Source organism: Diceros bicornis, chromosome 22 (assembly GCF_020826845.1).
Source record: "Diceros bicornis minor isolate mBicDic1 chromosome 22, mDicBic1.mat.cur, whole genome shotgun sequence".
NCBI lineage: Eukaryota > Metazoa > Chordata > Mammalia > Perissodactyla > Rhinocerotidae > Diceros > Diceros bicornis.
Genome location: NC_080761.1, coordinates 2,891,218 through 2,918,532, shown reverse-complemented (window position 1 = coordinate 2,918,532; position 27,315 = coordinate 2,891,218). Strand labels below are relative to the sequence as shown.

General features: G+C 38.3%; 1 long non-coding RNA gene across 2 annotated transcripts; it reads right to left on the bottom strand.

Moving 5' to 3' along the window:
* Positions 1 to 736: 736 nt before the first annotated feature.
* On the bottom strand, positions 737 to 27,315 carry LOC131419908 (uncharacterized). 2 transcript variants are annotated; one of them, XR_009223385.1, is made up of 4 exons: positions 27,189 to 27,315; positions 4,864 to 5,034; positions 4,460 to 4,546; positions 737 to 2,140 (listed from the first exon to the last, which is right to left on the bottom strand). It is a non-coding gene; the product is annotated as an uncharacterized LOC131419908 (long non-coding RNA). The 2 variants fall into 2 exon arrangements; XR_009223386.1 differs by lacking the exon at positions 737 to 2,140 and adding an exon at positions 3,856 to 4,171.

The window sequence follows — 27,315 nt, the reverse complement described above, 5'->3', positions numbered from 1 at the left end:
GCACTTGAGATGGCTGACTTGTGCACTTTGGAAACATAACAAAGACCTGCAACCACCGGGCTTGAGGAGGGAGACCAAGCAGGAGGGAGACCAAGCAGGAGAGAGCCATTGGACTCGCACTCACCTCTCCAAGGGCTGTGTAACCAGCACATCATTTTGCACGTAACAGCTTGCATTACGTTTGCAGGGTTTATTTTATTTTTTAACTCACTAACAATCATGTGAGGATTTTTCACAAATAGGTCAAATTCTTGGCAATATTCCTAGTATGCCATCTGGCAAAATTACATTTCTTAATATTTTATTCCTTAAAATATAGTGATGTCCTCAAATGATATTACACGTTTCCAAGACATGACACAGTCCTAATGCTCAGCTAACGCCAGCACCACCTGCTCTCTGTGTGCTCACAATCTCCCCATTTGTTTCCAATGACCACTTCAACTCAGTGGTCTCAGTGCGGGTGTCGCTCTTAAACTTCGGGAGGACGATCACTGCCCTGTTTATTTCCACCACAATTTTACACTAGTAACTTCACATACCTATTTACAGTGTCAATACATTTGCTTTGTAGAATGTCGCCTCTGGTTTCCATCTACTAGGTCTATAACTTGGGCAAGTCATTTGTTGCCTAGATTTACCAATTTTACAAAATTGTATTCATTTCATAAAATTTTATAAAATGTTATTTTCTTATTTATTTCATAAAATTGGTAAATCTAGAGATTTAGGCTCAGTTATTTTTTAAAATATTGGTACTTATTTAAAATATTTGCCAATTTTCCTTTTTCCTATATATCAGAAAATATGTTAAGAATTTAGCTGTGAAGATACCAATACTTTTGTTGGTTTTTTCACTTTGTGTACTTATTTTTATATTGATCCTCTATTATTGCACAGCAAAGAAGAAGGTTTGTTCCTCGGAAAACATCAGTCTTAAAGACTTACTAGGTCAAAGCTTAGCATGTTACATCTGAGGATTATCTTTTTTCAAAGATGTTTCTTATGGGTTGGTAAAAAGCCTTAAAAGCTTAGGAACAGAAACAAATTGAGAATTAAAGCCAAATCATTGAAATGCAGTTTGTGAGAACAGTTTTTTGCATAGAGAGGACAGCTTCTCGGCACTTCAGAGAAACCAGCAGGAGACAGTACACCCAGAACTGAGAATAGCCCCTGCAGGGCTTCTCATGGAGATGCTTTAACGCTGCGAGGTGACCACAATTCACAGGAAGACCACAGAGAAGACGCGAGAGCATCATGTCACATTCAAGCACCTGTTCACTTGGGTGATGAGTTCCCTGAAATTGTAGGTCAGACAAAATTTTGGGGGTCACAGGTGCAGAGGAAGTATTGGGAAAATGAACTTTTTCCTGAGTGACTTTGCAACCATGAAAGTTCACCCAAAAGAGATGAAGAAAAAATTTGATAAAAAACAAATTTTCCACTAACTTTCTAGTAGGGAAAGTACCCAACACTACATTTGGGGACAAATATATGTATTTGGAAGAATTTTTCACAAAAGAGCAGTGAAGGGAGGAAATGATGCATCTGGGCCTGGCTAATAATATTCTTCCTTCACGATTTAGTTATGGGCTCCCCAGGCCTTGTGTGGCTGCTGCCTTCCTAGTGCCCAAGCTGTAGCCCTCTTTGTCAGGCTCAGGGCAACCCAGGAAACTGCTTGTGTGAAGGCAGGTTCTCCCATCCACTCCTATCCCCTTGCTGTCCAGAGAGACACACAGCATCACCTACGGCTGAGAAGTGTTTATTAACTAGCTTTGTTTCAAAGGACACAATTCATACACTCTATCATAATGTTTTTCACTGCCTTTTATAATCTCAAGGTAGAAGTCATCAGTGTTAAAATTATCCTACTTGAATAACAAAGCACATAAATTGTTTTCCCCTAAGAGTGGTTATCTTAGTTTTCCAGAGCTGCCGTAACAAAATACCACAGAGTGGGTGGCTTAAACAACAGAAATTTATTACTCATAATTCTGGAGGGTAGAAGTTCAAGATCAAGGTGTCAGCAGGTTTAGTTCCTTTGAGGCCTCTCTCCTTTGCTTGCAGATGGCCACTTGCTCGCTGTGTCCTCATATGGTTGCCCCTCAGTCTGTGCATGTCTGTGTCCTAATCTCCTCCTCTTATAAGGGTACCAATTATAATAGATTAGGGCCTACCCATACGACCTCATTTTACCTTACTTACCTCTTTCAAGGTTCTATTTCCAAATACATTCTGAGGTACTGAGAGTTAGGACTTCAACATATGAAATTTGAAAGGACACAATTCAGTCATAAAGTGGTCTACCTTAGTTGTGTAGTGAACTGAGTCTGTTGAAGACTTACTAGAGGTCACAATGACCTAAGAACTAAGCAATGACAGCTGGTAGCTAACGTTTCGAAGCCCCTGAAGTTTGGGAAGGCACAGAGGTTGCTGCTCAGAGATTTGACGCATCTCACGGAAGCATGGAATTTAAAATCTTCTCCAATCTGAGGGAGCCTTGAGAGGAAACTCTGTCTTAACCTCCAGTGTGACAAACTGTTACTACATTGTTCTCATGATAATAAATGACTTATCAGAAATGGCTTAAAAGTAGAATTACTATATGAAAGCAGGTAGACTTGCTTATTTAAAATTAACATAATCTGAAAACTGTCTATAATCCAAAAAGTAAACATTTTTATATTTTCATTCATTCTCTTTATACTGCTGTGAAACTTCCATTTTATGACCTTCTTCCAGTTAACAGGTCACAGTAATTTAGTGATGCTGTGCTGTGATTTTGTAGAGCAATATCAAAATGGACAATAAAGAATATCATTTTGTCAAAAAATTCTGTGGTCAAAGAAGTTTGGAAAACTTTGGGTTAAGCAAAGCAAAAAGTTAGTGTTTTATTAATTTTTTTTAAAGCTGGAAATTGACAGAGGCTTTATTCACGTTATCCAAGATAGACATATGTGTCATAACATTCCCTAAACCTATTTGAGTTCCAATACTTTGTTTTGTTATGTTTTGCTTTGTGGAGAAATTCTAAAAACTTTGGGAAACACTCTTTTAAGAGTGATTCAGAGGCTTATTAAGCAAGATGACAAATACTAAAAATATACACACTAAATATAGACGCAATGAACACTAAATAAAGACACTATTTTTAGTCAACATCGTTAAAGGAGATCTGGCGATTTCTGGTGGCTCAAAATGATGTTTTTTCTCCTTAGTAACAGGATGCATGTGATCTTTGTTCATGGAAACTCAAAAATACAAGTCATTCATATGTATTTTTAAGGTAGGAGAAAGAATTTGGTATCTTCTTAGGACTACATTCCCATGTAAAAAACATATAAACTCCTTTAAAGAAATTCTCACCTTGTGGGGATTAAGTCACATGGCTTAGAGAGAAAGCGAGTCCCTGTGTCAGCAGACACATGTGCCCATGGTCATTGTTGTCCCATCACCACAATGCCATTGGGCTGGATGCTCAAGAAACAGAACTATGAAAACGTGGCTTCTGTCCCTTATACTTTAAGGTCCCAGTGCTTCAAAGAACAAAACTTTTTTTAGGGCCTCCCTTGTATAAGACAGTAATACCGGTATATTTTCAATAAATAATAGAAAAGAAATGTACTAAATATAATACTTGAATTGTTGTGAGACATTTAAATTTTTCCCAGGAAACAACTCTTGCTCTGGTCATAAGGAAAAAGCATGTAAAACATTTTCGATAAGAAAATTTATGAAGTGATAATTGTAACTTGAGAAAGTAGAAAAGAACAGCTCACAAGGCTCTAGGCGTTCCACTCACAGGAAACATTGTCCAGTTTCTCTGCAATGTGAGTTGCTCCGCCCCAGTGTCTGTCTCTTCCCCTCCTCTCCCTCCCTCACACACACTCACTCCCATATGAAAACACACTGAGGAAACTGGAGGTGGCAGGCACTGTGCTAGAACCAGGGACACACCAGTGAGTTAAAACACAAATAATTTTCCCATTCTGGTGAAGATTATAGTCCACTCCAAGATGGAGAAAGCAGACACTGATCAAAAAGCCACACAAACAACCCTATACTGAACCACACCCACAACCATAACCACAGGTGAAGCTGAGCAAGCACTGTTGTCCGCCCTTCAGCCCTCAGGAGATGTGTCCCACGGACAGGCCTTGAGCATCACATTCTGTTGAGAAGGTCAAGGAAACCGCTCAGTCACCAACCTTAGAAACTATGCAGTTTGGAATGTCAGGAACAAAGTACGGGAAAGAGACCAGTCGGAACTGCGACCCACCAGTCCCTCTCTCTCCGACTGCCCTGTAACCTCCCAGTCTGTCCTGTGCTCACCCCGTTCCCTGGGCCCTTCACAGAGCTGCCAAAGTGATCCCTTAAAATGGGAGCCTGTTTGTGCCACCCCCAACTCAGAATCATCCAGTGGCATACAAGCTAATTATCATAAACCCAAAGTTCTCACCTGTGCCTGCAAGTCCCGCAGGGTCGTCCCCCTTCCACGTCTCTCCTGGACTCACTCCTGCCATTCTCCCCTTGCTTTTCCTCCTAGCTTTTACTCAGATAACATAAGGAGTAACAATTCATTTTTCTCTTTAAAATTTAATATGATAAAATGTTACCGATATATGCAATAGTGTCGTGGCAAACAATTCTATATGTAATTTTTTCTGTTTGAAATATTTTTTTCTGTATGAAAATACATAAGAAGAAAGGTCACAAAAATGCCTATAGGCTTACTGCCTCAATTACTTTAAATTATCAATCTATATGTTTTAACATTCTCCCATTCCTATTACTTTCTTTAATAAACACTATGTCCTGCACAAAGCGATGCTGAATGTAGACCAGTTTCCATCTCCTACATACCGTGACTGCTCAAGGATCCTATCAGGACTGAACAGTAAATCTGAAGCCCAAAGAGCCGCGTCAGCCAGGTCTGCATGCCCTTGGATTGGGTGAATTTCCTCTATAACCTGCATCTTCCCTGTCAGCATCTGCCACTCTCCTCTGCCACTCAGGTTCCTAATTATCACGAGGCTTCATGGAAATAAAAAGAGGTTTATTTTCAAGAGGATATTGATTAGTTCATTTATTTATCAACTATGGGTTTATAACACATAATAATTCCATAGGATTTGTCTGTGAATGCTGAAGGACAAACTGAATGCATGTCCTTGTTTCACAAATAGTGAAGATACATGTTAATCTATTATTAAAAGAATTTTTAAAATCATAAGAAACACATTTAAATAATGTTTTTCACAGGTATTACTCTTTTAAATTATTCAATATGCCAAGATTTATTTACTTCTACTGAAGTGTCACTTGGGCTTTTACAGCTATAGTATATATTGCAGTATCGTGTATATTTCACACGGCATTGTGCCAGGAAAAATGCAGGCTATCTATGTGATAAGGTGAGCTTTGTCTGCCCCTATCAAAATAATATTTAAGGTCTTACATATTTATATGCTTGTTGTGCAAAAGTTTGCAAATCAGAAAGAATTATTTTAAAGATGGTAACTAGTTTGGTGTGCAGCCTGGAGAGCCTCGAGACACTAATTAGAAAACAATGGATCATTCCTACGAAAAATAGTAATTTTATATGTTGAATATTGATCTGATTATCCAAGAAAACTAATGAACTGGAGTAATAAAAATAATCGGTGTTAATAGGCTCTCATTTTTCTTATCAACAGAGGAATAGCATTTTTCTTAGTGTATTAATAGTTAATAAACCTAAATTTAACATAATTACTGTAAATATCAAAGATACTTTCATCTCTGAAAAATGGTTCCAGTAACACTATAGAAATTTGAAATATTAAAATAAGAAAATTAAGAAAAAATTACATCTAGAGATTTAAAAAAAAGCAAAACTGAAGATTATTTTTGTTTGATAAACTTATTATTTTTCCATAAATAAACTAATGGTAATCTGTGGATAGTGTTATTTTAAACAATAGGTATTTAAAATTTTAAAAATCCCATCAGTGTAAAAGCTTAACCCAACAAGTTTGAGAGAAAGATTTCATCAACTGAATTGACCACTATTATATGTAAATACAATTTATCAGATTGAACTGGTGATTCTGAGTATCTAATCCTCGCGTGGCTGAGGAGTGTCTGAGCCAGCACAGACAGATCTTGGGTCTCACACCCAATCTAGCTCTTCAGCAAAAGAAATACAAGTCTGTAAGTCTGCAATTTAATTTAACTCTTTGTCTTACATACAACAAAATGTACTCTCTGGTTGTACAGTCCTCTAAGTTTGAGGGAAGCATCCAGTCATGTTCCACCACACGACTCAGGACTCAGAACACAACACCAAGTTGACTCAGGATTATGAGTGAAATGGCTTAAGCAACTCCACAGTAAAACAGCATTCAAAGAGCACTGAGGCACAAGAGCGCAAACGCCTGCCCTCGAGGACTCGGAACATTAACTGTGCCATTACTTAGAGCTGGTGTCCAGTTCAGTACTAACGTGCCAGAAAGATGGAGCAAAAAGGGGGAAATGGAAGTTCAGAGGTTTGAACTGGAAAGAAGTTAGAGCTGCCACCATAGTCTGTTTTTAAACTATGCAAGAAGACAGTCAGTGACAGCTTAACTGCCACTCTCTGAAAGAGAGCTCATCCTAATGGAGTCAATTTACAGTGTCAAAGGAACCTCTTGCTGGGCGAGTTGTCTGAGGTGGAGGCTGACATATAATACAGATGGGAATCCTGCCAATGCTAAAACCAAGAAGAGTCTCTCCATCTCCCTCCGGCACTAAGATCCACCGACTTCCTGAAATAACCTTTAGCAACACCTCATAATGGGTTGGGGGAACAAAATGTTGCCTGGTTTAGTTCTTCTAGGTGCAGGCAATTGGATAAATTTCTGCATTTAATGGCTGCGGAGCCAGAGCAGTTACGACTTCATTTGTCCTATTAACTTTGGACTCCTTAAAAAGGAGGCTCTTGAGAGACACGTCTCTGAATTAACCCAACTTCCAAGATGAAAAAGTCCAAAATCATTCTAGGCAGCCCAGGCTGCCCCTGCCAAAAGTGCGCCATAATGCCATCCACAAGTCAGGGACTGCCATTAGCTCTCAAATAAGAGGGCAGGGTAAATTCTGTACCTGAACTTCAACTTGAACACAAGAAAGCAAGAAAACAAGAATTTGTTTACTCACTTTAATTCCTTTTCACTTTCACATATTTGGATTATAACTAGAAGAAGGATACATTTTAGACTTCAGTTCTCTCTAAAATTTGAGAACAGGAGAGGAATGTACTCAACCAAGTTGAGCTGACCTAGCAAGACCCTATTTTACATTTTGGCCATTTCAAACTCTTTAAAATCACCACTGTCACCTTTCTATCCCTTTAAAACTGCACTTCAACTTTACAAAATAGTCAAATAATGATTGACACGGCTTTTATCTGAAAGATGTGACCAATTTTAATTTCTCATGATTACCTTCACGGGCTGTGTGGTTGGGCAGTGAGCAGCCTGGACCTGCCCCACCTTGGTGAGGGTAAGTGGGCCGGCCGTAGTGGAGGGGGAAGAAGGCAGGCAAAGGGAAATCTGAATTGAACTTCCCTGTCTTAGACATCTCTGCCAGGGCGAGAACTTCTGGAACAAAATCACATGGAAGACTGTTCAACGGGAGACTGCACTGGGCAGAGGCTAAGTGTGATCCCTACAGGATGAAGCAGGAACTGAGAAAGAATCCAGGAGGCTCCGCCTGCCGTACCAATTGTATTCCTCTAATTCTGTCACAGCCCCAACTATGTTAATAGGTCCTCTGTGACCACAGCAGACTAGAAAAGTATTCATCAAAAATTATCTCTTGAAATAAGCGTTTACATTTAACTGCTTTATTCCATATCGTATAAGATGCTCCAAATCCATTTTCATCAAGTCAAATATAGATTTCTTTAAAAGCAGCCTAATTAACAATTATATGAATGGGGAAAATATTTTGTACTTATTTAAAAGAAAGCTTAAGTTAATACTGTCTCAGTTTTTCCTGGATCATAATTTTTTCCCATTTCTAAGAGTTGAAAATTGATATTAAGTGCATTTTAATACTTTTACTTGCTATTGGAAATAACTGGTAAAATTTTAATCCACTAGACAAAACCACATTTTAGAGGTTTAACATTAAGTAATTTAAGAGTTAGTTTGCAATTCCATTTGGAATACACGTGATTTTGCTTCTTGATTTGTAATTTTTAGCATTGCTTTCTCACATTTTGTAATAATTTTGTAACATAATAAAAAACTGATTTCTTTAATTAATATGGATAAAATTAACATTGGCCTGTAAGTTGAGCAATACAGTCCAAGGGATTCTATAATATCTTTACATTTTCATTGCTTATTTCATGAACTTTGCAAGCAAATATATTGTTGCATAATGCAAAGTACTCATATTAATGGCAATATCAAGAGACTAACTTTATCTTCCATTTGATGTTCTATAGCTCCCACTGTTCAGTGGTCTACTGAAATGAGTTACATGTTCACTCATATTATATTCTTAAATAGGCATATAGAATGTATTCTAGCTTGCCAGAAAAATCTCCTTAAAGCGGTACAATAAATATCTTGTAATTGCATCTGAGGGTCCTCTGACAGATTCTGCTACTATTGATCCACTACTGATACTTATTTACCAACACACAAAAAGATATCTGTACATTTGCCAAATTTGGTACTGTAGAGCCTATGATATTGCTGTGACTACACCACAGATAATGCTGAAACATCACACTGGGTTTAGCAAAGCCTTTCTGATCACTACTTTGTCAACTCTCCAAGGCCGGGATGAAATCCAAAGCACAGCCGCTATGATGCCAGTATGCAGCAATGCATACTTTTATTGCTGGGGATAAGCTGCCACAAAATAACAGGAATGAATGCAATTTTTAGTACCAAAACGTATCATAGAAAGAAGACATACAGACAGCACATATAACATAAAAATTTCAGCCAAATTAATAATCCAAAAAATATAAAGTAAAATGAAACAGGGATACTATTTTCCATAAAATGAATTAATATGTAGAAAAATAAACAAAAGTTAACATCTAGTGTTAGAGATGGCTTGAGATAGTGTCCACTTTACCCTTTTAGAGGCAATTTCCAGGAAGCCAATTTGACAATATTATCAAAATCTTTAAAATGTGCGCATACTTCATTAAGAATTTCCACTTGGTGATTTATCACTGAGGAAAGAATCTTGAAGTCACAAAAAGCATGAATCTTTTACACATTCATGCTTATAACCGTGAAAAAGTGTAAACAGCCTACAAGTCCATACACCACTACACTGAAATGCCACGGCGCCATTAAAAATATCTCGAAGTATATTTAATGATATATGAAACAACCACCATTTATTGAGTGTACAAAATACACAGATGCATAGAAAGTTCTTTCTATCTTGAATTTCTACATTACCTATAATATGCATGGATTATGCTATAATCAGAAAAAGTAGATTAGTATTATTTAAATGAAGAGCATCATTCATGTACCTCAAATAGTCTGAAAAATAAAGTATATCTAAAATTAGATCAAAATTCCTTAAAGTAAATTTCAGGAAACTTTTATTAATGCACGTTATGGGGATTCTCACTGCATTTGCCCACTGGAATTATACTTGTCATTTTTGCATCTACACAGAAGGGCTTCGTTTGGGTGATTCACAGAGTTTATGTATATAGACAACTTATAGTTAAGAACTTAGTGTTTCAACCCAAGGAACAAAGCCATTTTCTGTTACCAAATATTTTTTTGTTTTTCTTTGTTTCCTCTTTAATATATGCTAATGTTGACATCATATTAGAAGTAATATATTTAATAAAGAACCAAAGGATATGAAAAAGGAATTCATACTGGAAGAGAGTTATGTCCACTGACAACTGCAGTGCCTTCCAGTGGATAGTCTATGGCTCTATGAAGACAATATATTGCTATGAAGAGCCAGCTTGGAAACCCTGGATGAGCAAATGCATCTCTACAGAGCTCCGGTATCTCCATTTGTAAAATGAGGATAATGAAACTTACCCACCTTGGTGGCCGTTCAAGAATATCTCTTCGGGGAGGTGTTTGCAGTCATTTAAAAAAACACAATAATAACAAAAGAAACAGTCCCTGGCCATGCAGAATTAGAAACTACATTGCAACAGAAAAGATACAGGAGGACCTGCAAAGCAGTTTCCATGCACACAGCTGCAGAATGTGATAACGAACAGCAATAATGCCCTGACATGTGCTCAAGTTACTGTCAAACAATGGCATGGCTGATCTACCACAAGAGCCCATTGAAATCACCCCCCAAAATCTCAACTGAAGCTGACCATCTTGAATACTGAGTGGAAGTGGAACCTCAAGCGCTGTACCGCCCTTTACGCAGCATCACAACTATCCTCCAAACATTCTTGTTCAGTTCATGACTGTTCAGCCCTGTAGAGAGAGCAATCACTATTAGTGAGATCTGCCAACTGCAGACAAGAGGGGATGCCATGGCAACATCTTCATACCTGCAATACAATTGAAGCGTACTAAACATTTTTAACATCATTAGGAAAGAAATGACATTAGGATAACTGTAAAACAAATACTAGAGAAAAGGAGCAGTTAGCAACTACTTATGCCTAATTACATAAACTAGACCCACTGATTACCATAGGGCATTGGAGCCGTGTTAACATCCCTTCTGCGTCTTTGTCACTAGGCAGAAATAAAGCTGAAATAGGATTCCAACGAGGTTTGCCAGGTCTAACTTTGTGGTTTGCACATATGGAGAAGCTCCCAGTCCCAATGTGGAGCTGGTTCCATAAACATGCCACACACAACTGTTACCATCTGGACATGGGTGAGAACCAATCCCCCAAAGAGACCATAGGATAGTGAGATTCACCTAAGAACAATCCTTCCCAGGTAATCAGCTTTATCCTCCACCCTTCCCATTCTTGCTGCTCCTACTCTAGGCTACCCAAGCTGTTTCTTATCTCTAAGCTTTGACTTCTGCCCTCTCATCTCCTTGTATGTCCTCATCTTTCTTCCATCAGTCTCCTCCTGCCTGCACCACTTTCCCCCAAGTCCATTCTTCAAAGTCATTTATTCATTCATTTATTAAAAACTTAACGCAGTTCCCAGCACTGTGCTAGGTGTTGGGAATAATTCAAAGCACAAGACACAATAATTCAGTGCTCCACGGAGCTTCCATTCTAGTTATAAAGATTTTAAAAGCACAGACAGCAATTTTCAGATGATGTATATTCTCAGAGAATGTGATCTAGGGTGAGATTTGGAACATAAGGAGTCAACTTGTCTCTAGAGGAAGAACATGCCAGATCAATGAGGCAGCAAATGTAAAAGTCCCTGGGAAAGAGTTACTTATGGGGAACTGGAGTGTACTTAGAGAGGCTGGGAGGGCAGGGCCATGGAAGACATTTCTTCTGTACAGACCTGCCTGGTCTCTCAAGCAGAGATAATCACTCATGTATAGATCTCAGCTTTCAGGAAGCTTCGTGGGAGAAGTCTGCAAGTTATATGTACTCTCTGCAGCTGTTCCTGATTGGGCCCATCCCCAGCAACAGCTCTCTCCCCTGATCACCCACTGTAGTCACCTATCAGTTGTTCTGCACATCACACCCTTTCATGTGTAGACCTCTTGTCTCCTCAGTTGGATAGTTAGTATCCTGCAGTCATGACCTGTTTTCTGTCTGTATCCCTCAGAGCAAATCTTTCTTGACTCATTCATTCCTCCACTCACTCACTCAAACAATAGTTTTTGAGCACCTATTATGTGCTGGAGATACAGCAGTGAACAAGACAGACAAGGACCCTGCTCTAATGGAGCTTACACTCTAGTGTGGGAGACAGGAAATAAGTTAAATGCACAAACAAGATCATTTCAGATAAGGGTAATTGCTATGAAAAGTAAAACAGGGAGATAAAATAGTTAGTAACTCAGTGGGTGAGGTAGGGAATGGGCATGTAGATTACAGTAGTTGTGCAATTATGAAGGACAGGGAGGGGAGAGAGAATCTAAGTGGATTACCCAAAGTTTAAAGGGGTCAGAAGGGTAGTTGGAGCCAATCAGGAAACTACAATGAGAAGCTAGAAAAGTAAAAGCGCCAAAATCATTACACTTTCTTGTACTATGTTTTTAAGCAGTGTTAAGAACAATAAAGAGTCATATTATAGACTCAACATAATATAATTTTCATAATATAAGGCTTTGTATCACCTTATTATGAGGAATCTTGATTGGTTAGTCCTTTTGACATTCTAGTAACTGATCTCCCTTTAGTGGACTCCAATTTTGCTAGTAGTAAATTCTGCTCTACAGAATTGTCAGTAGTCAATTCATTGTTCATGCTCAATAACTAATGTTATAACAGGGATCCAGTGTAGTTTCACTATAAAAGAACACAATCACCAGCATCCAGCCAGGATACTGGGGGGAAGGGAATCAAACACTGTTAACAGAAATTGAATTAATACACTCATCACTAAAATGAGAAATACACTAGGCCAAGAGCTCTGTCTTCATCTTTGAATTCTCAACAACTGGCCCAATTTCTGGCATATGACAGCTCTTTAGTAAATATTTACTGACAATAAAATAAATGAATGATAATCTAATGACTCTAACAATTAGCTAATGAATCTAATGCATTTATATTTTATTAATATCATGAAGAAAATATTAGGTGAGGAATCTCAAGCTGTTGGGGTTCTTAAAAAGAACCAGCCAAAGGCTTCTGTGATAAGATTGGTATGAAATTAGAAATCAATTACAAGAATAAAACTGGAAAATTCACAAATATGTGGAGTTAAACAATATGCTCCTGAACAAACAATGGGTCAAAGAAGAAATCAAAAGAGAAGTCAAAGTTTATCTTGAGGCAAATGAAAATGGAAACACAACATACTAAAACTTATGGGATGCAGCAAAAGAAGTTCTAAGAGGGATGTTTGTAGCAATAAACACCTACATTAAGAAAGAAAGATCTCAACAGAATGACCTAACTTTACACATTAAGAAACTAGAAAAAGAAGAACCATTAAGGCCAAAAATTAGTAGAAGAAAGGAAAACAAAGATCAGATTAGAAATAAATGGAATAGAGACTAAAAAGACAATAGAAAAGATCAATGTAAGAGTTTTCCGAGAAGACAAACAACAGAGACAAACCTTTAGCTAGACTAACCAAGAAAAAGAGAAAGAGGACACAGATAAATAAAACTATAAATGACAGAGGAGGAGACATTACAACTGACATCACAGAAATACAAAGAACTACAAGAGACTATTATGAACAATTATACACCAACAAATTGCACAACATAGAAGAAATGGACAAATTCCAAAAACAAACAACAAGACTGAGTCGTGAAGAAACAGAAAATCTGAACACACCAATTACTAGTAAGGAGATTGAATCATTAATCAAAAACCTCCCAATAACAAAAAGTCCAGGATCAGATGGCTTCACTGGTGAAATCTACCAAACACTTAAGAAGAATTAATGCCAATCCTCAAACTCTTCCAAAAAAAAAGAAGAGGAGGGAACGCTTTCAAACTCATTTTATGAGGCCAGCATCAGTGTGACACCAAAGTCAGATAAGGACACTACAAGAAAAGAAAATTGTAGGCCAACGTCTCTGATAAACATAGATCCAAAAAAACCTCAAAAAATATCAGGAAACTGAATTCAACAGTACATTAAAAGGATTATACACCATGATCAAGTGGGATTTACTCTAGAGATGCAAGGATGGTTCAATGTCTACAAATCAATGTGATAAATCACATTAAGAAAATTAAGGATAAAAATCATATGATCATCTCAATAGATGCAGAGAAAGTATTTGCCAAAATTCAACATCCTTTCATGATAAAACTCTCAAAAAACTGGGTATAGAGGAACGTACTTCAACACAATAAAGCCATATATGACAAGCCCACAACTAACATCGTACTTAATGGTGAAAAGCTTAAACCCTTTCCTCTAAGATCAAGAACAAGGCAAGGATGTCCACTCACACCACTTTTACTCAACGTGGTACTGGAAGTCCTAGCCAATACAAATAGGCGAAAGGAAGGGAGGGAGGGTGGGAGGAAGGAAGGAAGGAAGAAAGGCCATCCAAATCAGAAAGGAAGGAGTAAAACTGTCCCTATTTGCAGACGGCATGATATTACATATAGAAAACCCTAAAGACTCCACCAAAACACTATTAAAACTAATTAACAAATTCAGGAAAGTGGCAGGATACAAAACCAACATACAAAAATTAGTTGCATTTTAATAAATCAACAACAAACTATCAGAAAGAGAAATTGAGTATACAATCTCACTTACAATAAGATCAAAAGAATAAAATACGTAGGAATAAATTTAGCCAAGGAGGTGAAATATTTGTATACTGAAAACTATAGGATGTCAATGAAAGAAATTGAAGACGACACAAATAAATGGAAAGATAACTCCTGTTCATGGATTGGAAGAAATAATATTGTTAACACGTCCATATTACCCAAAGTGATCTACAGATTCAATGCAATCCCTATCAAAATTCCAAGGCCATTTTTCACAGAAATAGAACAAAGAATCCTAAAATTTGTACGGAACTGCAAAAGACCCCAACCAGCCAGAGCCATCTTGAGAAAGAAGAACGAGGCTGGAGTCATCACACTTTCTGATTCAAACTATGTTATAAAGCTATAGTAATGAAAAGAGTATTGTATTGGCATAAAAACAGACACATGGATGAATCTAACAGAATAGATAGCCCAGAAATATACCCATGAATATATGGTCAAGTAACTTTTGACAAATGAGTCAAAAATATGCAATGGGAAAAGGATAGTCTCTTCAATACACAGTGTTGGGAAAACTGAACAGCCACATGCAAAAGAATGAGACTGGACCCCTATCTCACGCTACACACAAAAATCAACCTTAGATGGATTGAAGATCTGAACATGAGACTTGAAACTGTAAAACTCCTAGAAGTAAACATAAGGGGTAAGCTCCTTGACACTGGTCTTGGCAATGATTTTTTTGGATTCGAAACCAAAAGCAAAGACAACAAAAGGAAAGATAAACAAGTGTGACTACATCAACCTAAAGTGCTTCTGCACAGCAAAGAAAACCATCAACAAAATGAAAAGGCAATCTATGGAATGGGAGACAATATGCTGTAAACCACATATCCACTAAGGGGTCAATACCCCAAATGTACATGGAATGCATACAACTCAATAGCAACAAAACAAACAGCCCAATTAAAACATGGGCAAAAGACCTGAATAGATATTTTCCAAAGAAGACACTCAAATGGCCAACAGGTACATGAAAAGGTGCTCAACATCACTTAATCATCAGGGAAATGGATATCAAAACCACAAAGAGGTATCACCTGACACCTGTTAGGATGTCTATTATTAAAAAGACAAGAGATGACAAGTGCTGGTGAGGATGTGGAGAAGAGGAACCCTTGTGCACTGTTGGTGGGAATGTAAACCGGCACAACGACCATGCAAAACAGTATGGGACTTCCGCAAAAATTAAAAACAGAGCCACCATATGATCCAGCAATCTCACTGCTGGGTACACATGCAAAGGAAGTAAAACAATTATCCCAAAGACATATCTGTACTCCCATGTTCACTGCAGCATTTCTCACAACAGTCAGGGTATGGAAAAAAACCTAAGTGTCCATAGATGATGAAAAGATAAAGAAAATGTGGTATATATACACACAATGGAATATTTTCAGCCTTAAAAAATAAGGAAATCCTGTCATTTGTGACAACATGGATAAACCTGGAGGACATTACGCTACGTGAAATAAGCCAGACAAAGACAAATACCACATGGTATCACTTATAAGGAATCTCAAAAGAAAAAAAACAGTTGAACTCATAGAAACAGAGAGTACAATTGTGGTTGCCAGGGGCTGGGGGGTAGGGGAAATAGGGAGAGGTTGGTAAAAGGGTACAAACTTTCAGTTATAAGATGATAAGGTCTGAGGCTCTAATGTATACCATGATAACTATAGTTGATAACACTGTATTGTATAATTGAAATTTGTTAAGAGAGTAGAAATGAAATGTTTTCAACCCCCCCCAAAAAATACGTGAGGTGATGGATGTGTTAATTAACTGGATAGCGGGGGAGGAATCCTTTCACAATGTATATGTACGTCAAATCATCATGTTGTACACTTTAAATATCTTACAATTTTATTTGTCTATTATACGGCAGTAAAGCTGGAAAAAAAAAAAAAAGCGTCCTGTGAGGACAGACGAGTATCCGTCAATTCCAATTCCCAAGTTCTGGAGAAGAAATGTGGCTGGCCCAGCTTGGTCACTTGTCTCCCTCTAAACTAATCAGCTCAGGTGTTGGGCATGAATACATGATACAAACATGGCAGGCAGGGCCCACCACTGTGGGGTGACTTCTTAGATAAGGACATTACAGGCAACACACACATTCCGAAAAGAACTCACCACAATTCTCTAATTCAGTCTTGCCTTCCTGAAGGGTTTACAGAAAGAACAAACTAAGTAACGTTTAGAGCACTTTTTCTCTTAGAGCCAGACGTAGTTGACTGTAGTCTCTTGGAAAGCTCGTTGTTCTTATGAACTTGTGAATCGAAAAAATAAATTAGCCTTTTGCCTGTTTCCCAAAACTTGCAAACTGCCTTATGGGGATGGTCTTGAAGCATCCTATACTACATACAGCACTTAGTACAGGTCTCTGGCCTATGCTAATCTCTCATTACATTCACTATCAGTCTTCACATTCACGGTCTTAACTCACTGGCTTCCTCAAAGTTAAAAACAACATTAGTATTTCCTTTCTCAATCCTTATGTTCTTTTTAACTCAGAAATCCCTGTCTCTTTCCTGTCTTGAAAGCTTCAGACTTATAAGACTTAATCAAGGATAATAAAATTCTTTATTACATAAAATATATTTTTAAAAGATAAAAACTGAATCTTTTGAAATTCAGTGCTAAATTCTCAACCTAAGTTCACCAAAAGATGAATATATGGACTGCAATTAACTTGATAATAGTTATTCTTCTTGAACTGGTTAAGTGCAATCATTTCAAAAGAAATAAGAAACGGTGCACTGACCTGCAAAATAAGGTGATGAAATACAACTAAAATAAGTGCTATTTTAATGGTAGTTCTTCACGGAGTATTCTGCAATAGCTATTCAATACCTTGTCAAGTTTTTAATTTCAGAACTAATAATGAAATAATAATAACTCAGGAACATAGTGTTAGAAATAGACACAAAACACTTCAGAGATTTAGGGTTTTGTATTCACAAAGATGAGCGCGGAATAAAACAATTGTTCTTGTAATCCTTTTAGCACTAAGACTATCTGACCTATGGTCTCTACGAGATTATTCTGAGATGTAGGGAAAGAAGTGGGAGAAAAGTCAACTTTTGTGTGCAAGATGTTGGATAGTAGGTTTATAGGTAAAATGTAGCAAAGTACACAGTAAGACAATAATTGCCTGTTCATGGATAAAACACAATGGATAAAACAAGATAGGGAATTATAAAATAAACATATGAAATAAACATATATAATAATATGACATATATAACAATAATGTATAATAATAATAATAATATAACATAGTAACACCTGGCAGCAGACTGTCCACTTAATAAGTTATCAGTGTTATTGATGGCCTGCATGTTTTCATAATTTTCTCCAAATAAATTGGCCCAAAAAAACAATTATATTTTTCCATTCTGGAGACTATATTTGCTAGTCTAATAGTTGACTAGACGGTAATATAGACCAGACTAGATATAAACTCAATGTACTTATTCTGTTTAGTTTCTTCATTTCTTTAAATTCTGGATAACTTTTAGGAGAAAGAAAGCTATTAGTGTTTGTTTCCTTTTCTTGTAACTGACATGTATATTATTGAAAAATTAAACAACAGGTCACCATATAAATGTCCCTGAATTTTCAGAGAATAGGTACATTCAGTAAACATGGCCAGGACTCTTCTGGATGTAAACGGCAAAGACATACTTCAACCTTGGCTTTAGCTCACATAACAGAATGCTCAAGAACAGGCTTCAGTTACAGCTGTATCCACGGCACAAACAGTATCTCTAGGATTGGGTCTTACCTTTTCGATCTTAGTTTGTTTCCTCCAACGACTCATATCTTGTAATAAAAACAAGGAAGCCTGGTGGACACAGACTTCTACAGGAATACTCACAGGGCTCTGTCACTAGGAATCTCCTCTGGGTATGGGCTTGCCCCTTTAGGACTTAAGAACCATATCTTTCTCCTCAAAGCTTTCTTTGCTTCTGAACATCATCAAGGACGGTCCATTTTTGTCTGATCCAAGTTGTAGCTCAGTAAAGAGATATAGCTACTTCAGGCACCTGGCAGTATGGTCAAAAAGAGTAATTTTCTAGGGTGTCCATATTTTCTAAGAAATTGCAGAGGCATCAGTCAGGGCCGCAGCCTTCCTCCATTCACCCACCAGCAGAGGGGGTATAGCCTGGTTAATTTCTGAAAGACTGTGCTGGCTCACTCCTTTCCCACATAATAATCAGAGCTTTTCAGCGCTGTGCAAAAGAAGACTATCATAGCAATGTTATCTGGGCCCACACACACTCAATGAAAATAGTGACTTTTAAAAGATGTTACATATAAAATAACTGCATTGAATTCCAACAGACAAATTAGAGCCAATTAAACTTTCTTTAAAAGTTAACACCATGAAAAAAATTTTATTTTTTGTTTTTTCAAAGTAATAATGCAGACAAATAGGTTCCATTAATACCTATAAAGACCAGAGACCTTTTGATTTCAGATAGCAGAAGAATATTAACATGACAGAATAATAACAAGCAATTTTTTGTACGTGTGTGAGGAAGATCAGCCCTGAGCTAACATCCATTGCCAATCCCCCTCTTTCTGCTGAGGAAGACTGGCCCTGGGCTAACCTCCGTGCCCATCTTCCTCTACTTTATATGGGACGCCGTCACAGCATGGCTTGACAATCGGTGCGTCAGCGCGCACCCGGGATCCGAACCTGCGAACCCCAGGCCACCGCAGCAGAGTGTGCACACTTAACAGCTGCGCCACTAGGCCGGCCCTCACAAGCAATTTTGACATGTATCTTTCCCGATATTCAAAGATCTCAATTGTATAATAAGCTATTAGTTAGACAAAAGAAAAGAAATAAACCTCTACTAAGTACATTTTAGAAGAGAGCTTAATATTGTTTTGAGTAGCTGAGTAAAAGATAAAATATATGAAAAAAATCAAATGCTCTTTAATGACAAAGAGGTAATTGATTTTTCTATAATTACAACAGTACGAGCTGAGCATGTGTACTGTGATTTTAAATAACACTGCATTCTCCTGTTAATACATTTTTTACATACTATTTCTCTCTCTCTGTATATGTATATATATATTTATATGTGTGAAAATTAAATTTTATTGAAATGAAAACATTAAACATTATTAAAAAGGAATAATAGATGGTATAATTAGAATTACTGCTTTGATGTTTTTTCCAAGTGTTTTGGTCATATCAATCACTTGTTCCAACATTTCAACACGGACAGACTGAAAGTGCACAGCTCCACATATCTCAGTTGGAGAGTTCCAATCTGGTTAAGACGGAGTAAACACACTCCACCTTATCTCTCTTAATGATTACAACAAAAAATTCTGGATAAAATACATAAGATAAGTATCAGAGGACTGTGAAAGTTGCATAAGAGCAGGTAGACTCCAAAAGGATTATCTAGTGTTGAGTTGGTTCCCTCCTTCCTGTCTCCTTTCACCCTCCCTTCCTTCCTTCCTTTCTTCTCCTCCTCCTCTTCTCTACCTCCTCCTCCACCTCCTCCTTCTTCTTCCTTTTATATATCCGGGCTTGACCTCTAGAACAGCCTGAACCAGAACTGAAAACAGACAAGGGAAGCTCCAATAAAACCCCACTATCTCTGTTCAGAGTACCAGGAGTGGGGGTTCTGTACAGTATGGAATTGTTTTGACTTTCAAAGGCTAGCAAACCTTTTGATACCCTAGCACGAGGCAAGATACGGAAGCTCCCCCCACCACTCCAAACAGTATAGTAGACACAGCCCTCATGGGGCAGAGTCCTTTGGCCTCTCAAATGCCAGGAATGAGACAGAGCCTCCAAATCTCTCTACTGTTGAAGCAGAGATAGCCCCTGTGGGGTGAAACCTTTTAGACTCTTGAGTGGCAACAAGGAGGTCTCTGTGAAGAAAAGTTCTCCTTGATTTTCCTCAGCCTACACCAAAAAGAGACAGTGGGAGCTGTGAGGCCATCTGTGGTAGCCCCACAGGCTTTTATCTCAGTGCATGTCTCCAAGGTAAGCCTAGTTGCAAGAGGCGTGTGACACAGAGCTTTCTACCCAGACAACCAGGAAAGGGTACCCCTGTGAACAAGAGCGTGTGTGGAGGAACACACAGATTGTGTTTGTGAAGAGCCTGTGTTTATCAAGTCCTAAGCTCATCTCTAAGCTGTGCATGCATGAAAACAATGAGAATAAGTAGAGCAAAGGATTTCAGAACTGAACTGTGGTGTAGATGCTGCCTAGGTCCCAGACTAGCATCTGGGAGGCACACAGCTGGGGCAAACTAGAATATCATTGTGAAGCCTTGGGAAACTAAGCCAATAGTGGAACAAAAGCCTGCAGAAGCCTCGTAAGGACTTGTGGTCTAAATCTTGCCAGAATGACTGACTTTTAAAACAAAAATTTCCAGAATATTTAAATAGGACCTGGAGTTTCATAACATAGTATTCAAAATGTCCAGGATACAATCCAAAAATCATTAGGCATAAAAGGAACCAGGAAAACCTAAATATTTATCATGGGATGAGGCAATCAACAGAAGGCAACCATAAGATGACCCAAATATTGGAACAATCAGACAAAACTTTTAAGGCAGCTGTTATAAACCTGCTCCAAGATGTGTGAGAGCAAACACTCTTGAAATAAATGGAATGAAAGTTGTTCTTAGAAATTAAATACAAGCTATTTATCCATTTCTAGACGAAAATTCTAGAACTAAAAAACACTATAACACAAATTAAAAAAATCACTGGAGGGGCTTAATAGGAGAATGAAATGATAGAGGAAAGAGTTGGTGAGCTCGACAGATTATTACAAATTATTCATCCTGAAAACAAAGAAAGAATATTGAAAAAAATGAACAGAGCCTGAAGAATCCATGGGACAACATCAAAAGATCTAAAAACTATGTCATCCATCTCAGAATGAGAGGAGACAAAGATTGGTGCAGAAAATATATCTGAAGAAGTAACGGTTGAAAACTTCCCAAATTTGGAGACAAATATAAAGTTACAGATCCAAGTATCTCAGCAACTCATGAACAGGATGCACTCAAAGAAAACCACATCCAAACACATAATAGTCAATTTGCTGAACAGTCAAGATAAAGAAAATACCTTGAGAGCAGCCAGAGAAAAACGACATATTGCATATAGGGGAACGAAGATTGAAGTTAAGGCAGATTTCTCATCAGAAAGTATGGAGGCCAAAAGACGATGGAAAAGCATTTTTTTTTTTTTGAGGAAGATTGGCCCTGAGCTAACATCTGTTGCCAATGTTCCTCTTTTTCTTTTTTCTCCCCAAAGTCCCAGCACGTAGTTGTATATCCTAGATGTAGGTCCTTCTAGTTCTTCTGTGTGGGATGCCCCCTCAGCATGGCTTGATGAGCGGTGAGTAGGTCTGCGCCCAGGATCCAAACCGGCGAACCCCAGGCCTCCGAAGCAGAATGTGCAAACTCAACTGCTATGCCACCAGGCCAGCCCCTGGAAAAGCATTTTTAAAGTGCTGAAAGGAAGGAACTCTCAAATCAGAATCCTATATTGAGAGAAAATATCCTGGAAAGAAAGTGAAGAAAACTAAGAGAATATGTTGCCAGGGCTGTGCTTTAAAAGAAATGCCATTGTTGCTAACGTTGTTGCTAATGGCATTGTGACCAAGCGTGTTATGGCTAATAGAGTTGTTGTTAAGGGCCTTTTAAAAGGGATGTTGTTCTTAAAGGCGTTAATGTTAAGGGAGCTGTTGCAAAGAAAGTTTTGCTAAGGGTACTGTTGTTAATGGCACTGTTGCTATGACCACTGTTGTGAGGTAACTGTTGCTAAGCACACTGTGGCTGAGTGTTGTTGCTAGGGACAATTTTATTAAGAGAATTTGGGGACTGGAATTTGTTAAGAATATTGTTGGTATAAAAGATTTTACTAAGGCCCTTATTTGTCAAGGGTGTCGACGCTGAGGAGTTTTAACTAAGCGTGATATGCTGAGGGCATGACATTGTTGCTGAGGGTATTGTTGCTAAGGGACAGTGTTGCTAAGAGCGTTGTTGTTAAGAATACTGTTGCTATGAGTGCTGTCTCTAGGACCAGTTTTGTTAACGACCTGGTTGCTAAGAGCACTGTGGCTAAGTGGATTGTTGCTAAGGACAAGTTTTTTTACAAGGGTGTTCAGGTCAAGCTATTTGTTGCTAAGGTGATTGTTGTTAAGGCTGTTGTTGCTAAGGGCCACGGTTACTAAGGGAGTTGTAACAAACGGCATTTCTACTAAGGGTAATGTTGCTAGGGGTTAAGGATGCTGTTGGTAAAGGCATGATTTTTAAGTACATTGTTGCTAAGGGCCATGTTCTAGGCATTGTTACTAAGGGTATTGTTGCTAAATGAGTTGATGCTAACGTGTCCCACATACTGAAGTGCTTCTCACTGCCCTCTGTCTCCTCCACTCCACACAACCTATTCCCATTGTACCGGGCACCTTGTGATACGCCCAGTATAGGGTCTTTGAACAGATGAGGCTGATAGAGCAAAGTGGGCACCTATCCAGGAGCAAAGGTGGCCAGACCAAAGTACCAACCCATTCCAACTTTGCAAAGGTTGGCAGGCATCATGAGGGCCTCAGGTTTGAGCAGAACTTTTAAGTTCTGGGACTTTAAAATCAGCTGTGATCCAAAGCTAAATGTTGTATCCCATGCATTCTTTATCAATGAGACATTTTTTTTTCAAACATTTGGAACTTCATCTACTTTCTTCCCTTAATGTGTTTCAATTTTTAGGAGACTCCACTGGGAAGAGAGGAAGTCTTTTATTGTTCTCCTCAAACCCTAAAGATGTCCTTCCAACTTGTCAATGTACAAAACTAAATGGGCATCAGGCCCATGTTAATGGGTAAGGTGATTCCATATATGAAGCATCTCATATCTCAATTTGGTCTATATATTCAATGCCTTTCCACTTAAAATATCCACCAGGTTGACTGAGGACACTGACGACTAGATTTTCATATTTATTTGAAAGAAAAAAAGTGAGCACGAGAAAACTAACAAAATCTCTGGAGAGGAAAATAATTCATTGGGAGGATGTGCCTAGCTACCAATAAAGGCTTGGAAAGCCAGAATCATCAAGACAACATGGTGTAGGTGCAGTCAGAGACAAAACAGCCCACAAGAAAAGAATCAAGGCCCTAGAAACATACTTAGTATTTACAGCCACATGTTTTCAGTTTGTTGGTTTTTACAGAGGGAACATACATAGCAATGAGGTGAGAAAAGATAATTTAACTCATAGGATTAGGGTACTCGGTAATTAAGTAATTGGTAAAATAAAGTACTATTTAATTTAAAATATATAAAATGTTCAATAGCAACTTGAAATACTGTGAACTTGGGGTCAAACTGACTGAAGAATATAAATAAGTATAGCCCCCACTTCTATTATAACTTACCCTGCGAAACAGATACCATGGTCTCACCATTTCAAAGGTGAACTTATTCACAAGAGAGAAAAGGAAAAGCAAATAAATGGAGATTTATATGACAAGTATCAATAGAAAGAGCCAAAATCATAAAAAATGTCAATTCTACACAAATTATCAGTGTGATTCCAGCCAAAACCTCAATGGGATTTCCTGAGGACCCTCATAAGCTGACATAAAACTTATATCAAAGAACAAAGGCCTGCCAAAAGACAAGAGACACTCTTGTGCAGTAATTACATGAAGAAACTTAAGTACTGGATACTAAGATTTATAATAAAAATAAATTAAGGAAGTTTTGTTTGGCAAGGTAGAGACAAACAACCGAATGAAGCTGAAGAGAGAAAAATGGACACAGGTATCCACGACAGAGGCGGCACTGCAGGACAGCTTAGAAATACGGATATTTAAAAAGTAGCTAGACCAATCAGATATCCATATGGAAACACTACGGATTTGTACCTTACACCTTACAATAAATTCATCCCAGAGCGATTAAAGACTTAAACATGAAACACAAATATTTCAGTCATTTAGTAAAAAGAATAAGAGAATTTCCTCATGAATATTGTCTGAAACCAAACCCCAACAGGAGGGGATAATTTAACTCTTCCACATTGAAAGGAAAAATATCTTCCTTACAGAAAACAAAAAGTCACAAGTTTCAGACTGGCAGAAAGTATCTGCAATATTCCAGATGCCATAAAGAATACTCAGAAAATATAAAGAATTTCTAATATCAGTGAGAAAGACACACAAATAAATAGAACACTAAGTGGAAGACAGAAGTTGGTCATTTACCAAAAAGGCAAATAAATATATAAAATAAGCTTCACTGCATTGCTATTTTAAAAAATTAAAATAAGATGGTATTGCCCACCCAACAGTTTGGCAAATTCTGACAATACTAAATTTTGAGAAGCTGTTGAACAAGGCAAAGCTTTATACATTGCTGGAAATTGATACAACCCCTGTGGCAGATAGACTCTTAGGTGGTTCCCATGATCCCCGCCTCCTATTGTTCACAACCTTTGTGGTTCCCTCCCTGTGAGTGGAGGCGGAACCTGCCCCTTGCCTTTAACCAAGAGAATACAGCAAGTGTGATGACGTATCACTTCCATGACCATCACATAGGCTGTGACCTCCATCTTGTGAGGAGACTTTGATGAATCCAGCAACTATGTCGAGGGGTCCACACTGGCAAGTAGCTGTGGGCAGCCTATGACCAACAGCCACAAAGAAATCAAATCCCTCAGTCCAACAGCCACAAGGAAGTGAGCTTGGACACAACAACCCGGTGAGCTCGGAACTGAATCTTTCCCCATTTGGGGTCTTCAGACAAGAAATCTGCTCTGGCCAGCACCTTGACTGCAGTCTTGGAGACGACCCGGCTAACCTCTGTGGAAACTGTGTTGTTTTAAGCCACTAAGTAAATGGTAATAGTATTATACAGCAATAGACAAGGAATACCCTCTTTTACTCAGTTCATCCTCAAATAAACACGCCAGAGAAACTTCCTGGGATGTGTCCGTGAATACATGTACAGGGCAGGCATGACGTCTGTCTGCTATCATAGTTAGCATTCACCCACAGGCTCCCTCCATTGTCTTAACACACTTTCCCCAGCCCTCCACACTCTCAGATTCTATGCTTAACGGGAACAAAATAAAAGAATTGACAATGGACACATTTGTTGTGGAAGAGATTTTTGGGGTCATTTTGTACACGAAAGCTTATAGCACCCCTCTTTATATGATCAAAATAAACACGTAAATAACCTGACAGCTGATAATCTATGTATATGCCTACTTTAGAATACCATACAGGAGAGAAAATAAAGAACACAGAATAGGATTCTCACATATGGAATCTGGAGAGAAAAAAGAGCGAGTTGCAGAGGAATGCATATTCAAGCACCTTTCTCAAAGAGTTTTAATACTTGCCAGACTACTGAATTACTTAAGGATATGTACCTTTCCAGCACAAGAGAGAAGAAAATTTGGGAGAAGGAAGCAACAATGTCAGAAGTATTTTCCCCATTGCAAGATGCCCAGGGAGGTATATGGAAAAGAAGGCTCTTCTGGGCAATTTACATGATAAAAAATGCAGCCATGGGGAGCATGTCTCTTCATGCCCAGGTGGTGCCTGTTCCCTTGAGCAATCTGGTTTACAGTCAGCAGGAATGTTCAGGAACAGTGTAGACCTCATGTCAGCCTAGTGGGGGTAAAGGGAACTCAGGGGCCTTTCACCCTGCTATTCCCCCTTGGCCTCCACCAAACACACAGCCCCACTAAATTAGATGCTGCGTTTCTCAGGCCACCCTTCCCACACTCTGAGGGCCATTGGGAAAAAATGCAGGCTATGGGAACAGAGCTCTGAGTTTGGATAGCTGCACCTCCAGAAACTGATTGTTGTTCTGCAAGTTATTTAGTGTTTCATCATTTCTACAATGTGAATAATAATATTCCTCACATCATAAGTGTGTCCTGGGTACGAAGGATACAACTGATACAATTAATTAATGATTGGTTTATACAATAGGTATAAAGTGCACTGATGGTGGTTGATACACAGTTAAATCCCCTATAAATGTTCCCTGTTGTTATTCACCAAGGGACCAGAAGAAAATTCACCCTCACGGCACACCATCCCCTTTACTTGGTAGCCCCACCAGTCTCAGAATGCCTCTGACGTCTCCCGAGAGCCCACGTCCCTGAATACCTAGAACTCTCTCCTCTGGAGCCTTATGTGGGCCTCAGAGGTCCATGGAGACCTTAGAACACTTTAGAGGTAATTAATGGAATGTCTGCTGTAACATGACACTCATCTAAAGCCTGTCTGCCACATGCCATTTAATTAGAAGCTCAAATTTTGACCTTCACCTTTTCTCCCTTGATCTGTCTTAAATTCCTCAAGTACTTCAGTGAGAAAGACAGATAATAATTTATTGATTCCCTTGACCCATCAACATGAGCAAGAAACACAGCAATTTGTAGAGCTAAATGGAAATTTATTCTATGTTCATGAATGCTACCATTCACTATAGTAAGCATTTCAATTCTCAAATTAATCTATACACTCAATGCATTTCTCCTCGCAATTTCCACCAGGTTTTCTGAGTACACTGACAACTAATTATTACCTTTATACAAAAGGCAAAGGTCCAAGAATAGTAAAAAAAAACAAAAAAAAAAACCAAAACTGTAGAATTAAAAAAAAAGATGGGAGAAATTGCCATACTATCAATCAAGGTTCATAAAACTGGTCATCAAGACAGCATGATATAGATGTCATGATGGACAGAATATCCTACTGGAAAAGAATAAAAGCTCAGTAACTCACCCATCGTTGGGTCCACTGACACTTGATTTATTACAGAGGGAGCACCGCACATCAGTGGGAAGAGATGAATACGTAGAAGTGGGGCACTTGCTCTTCCAAATTCTTCACGGAGTCCTTCTTTAGAGAG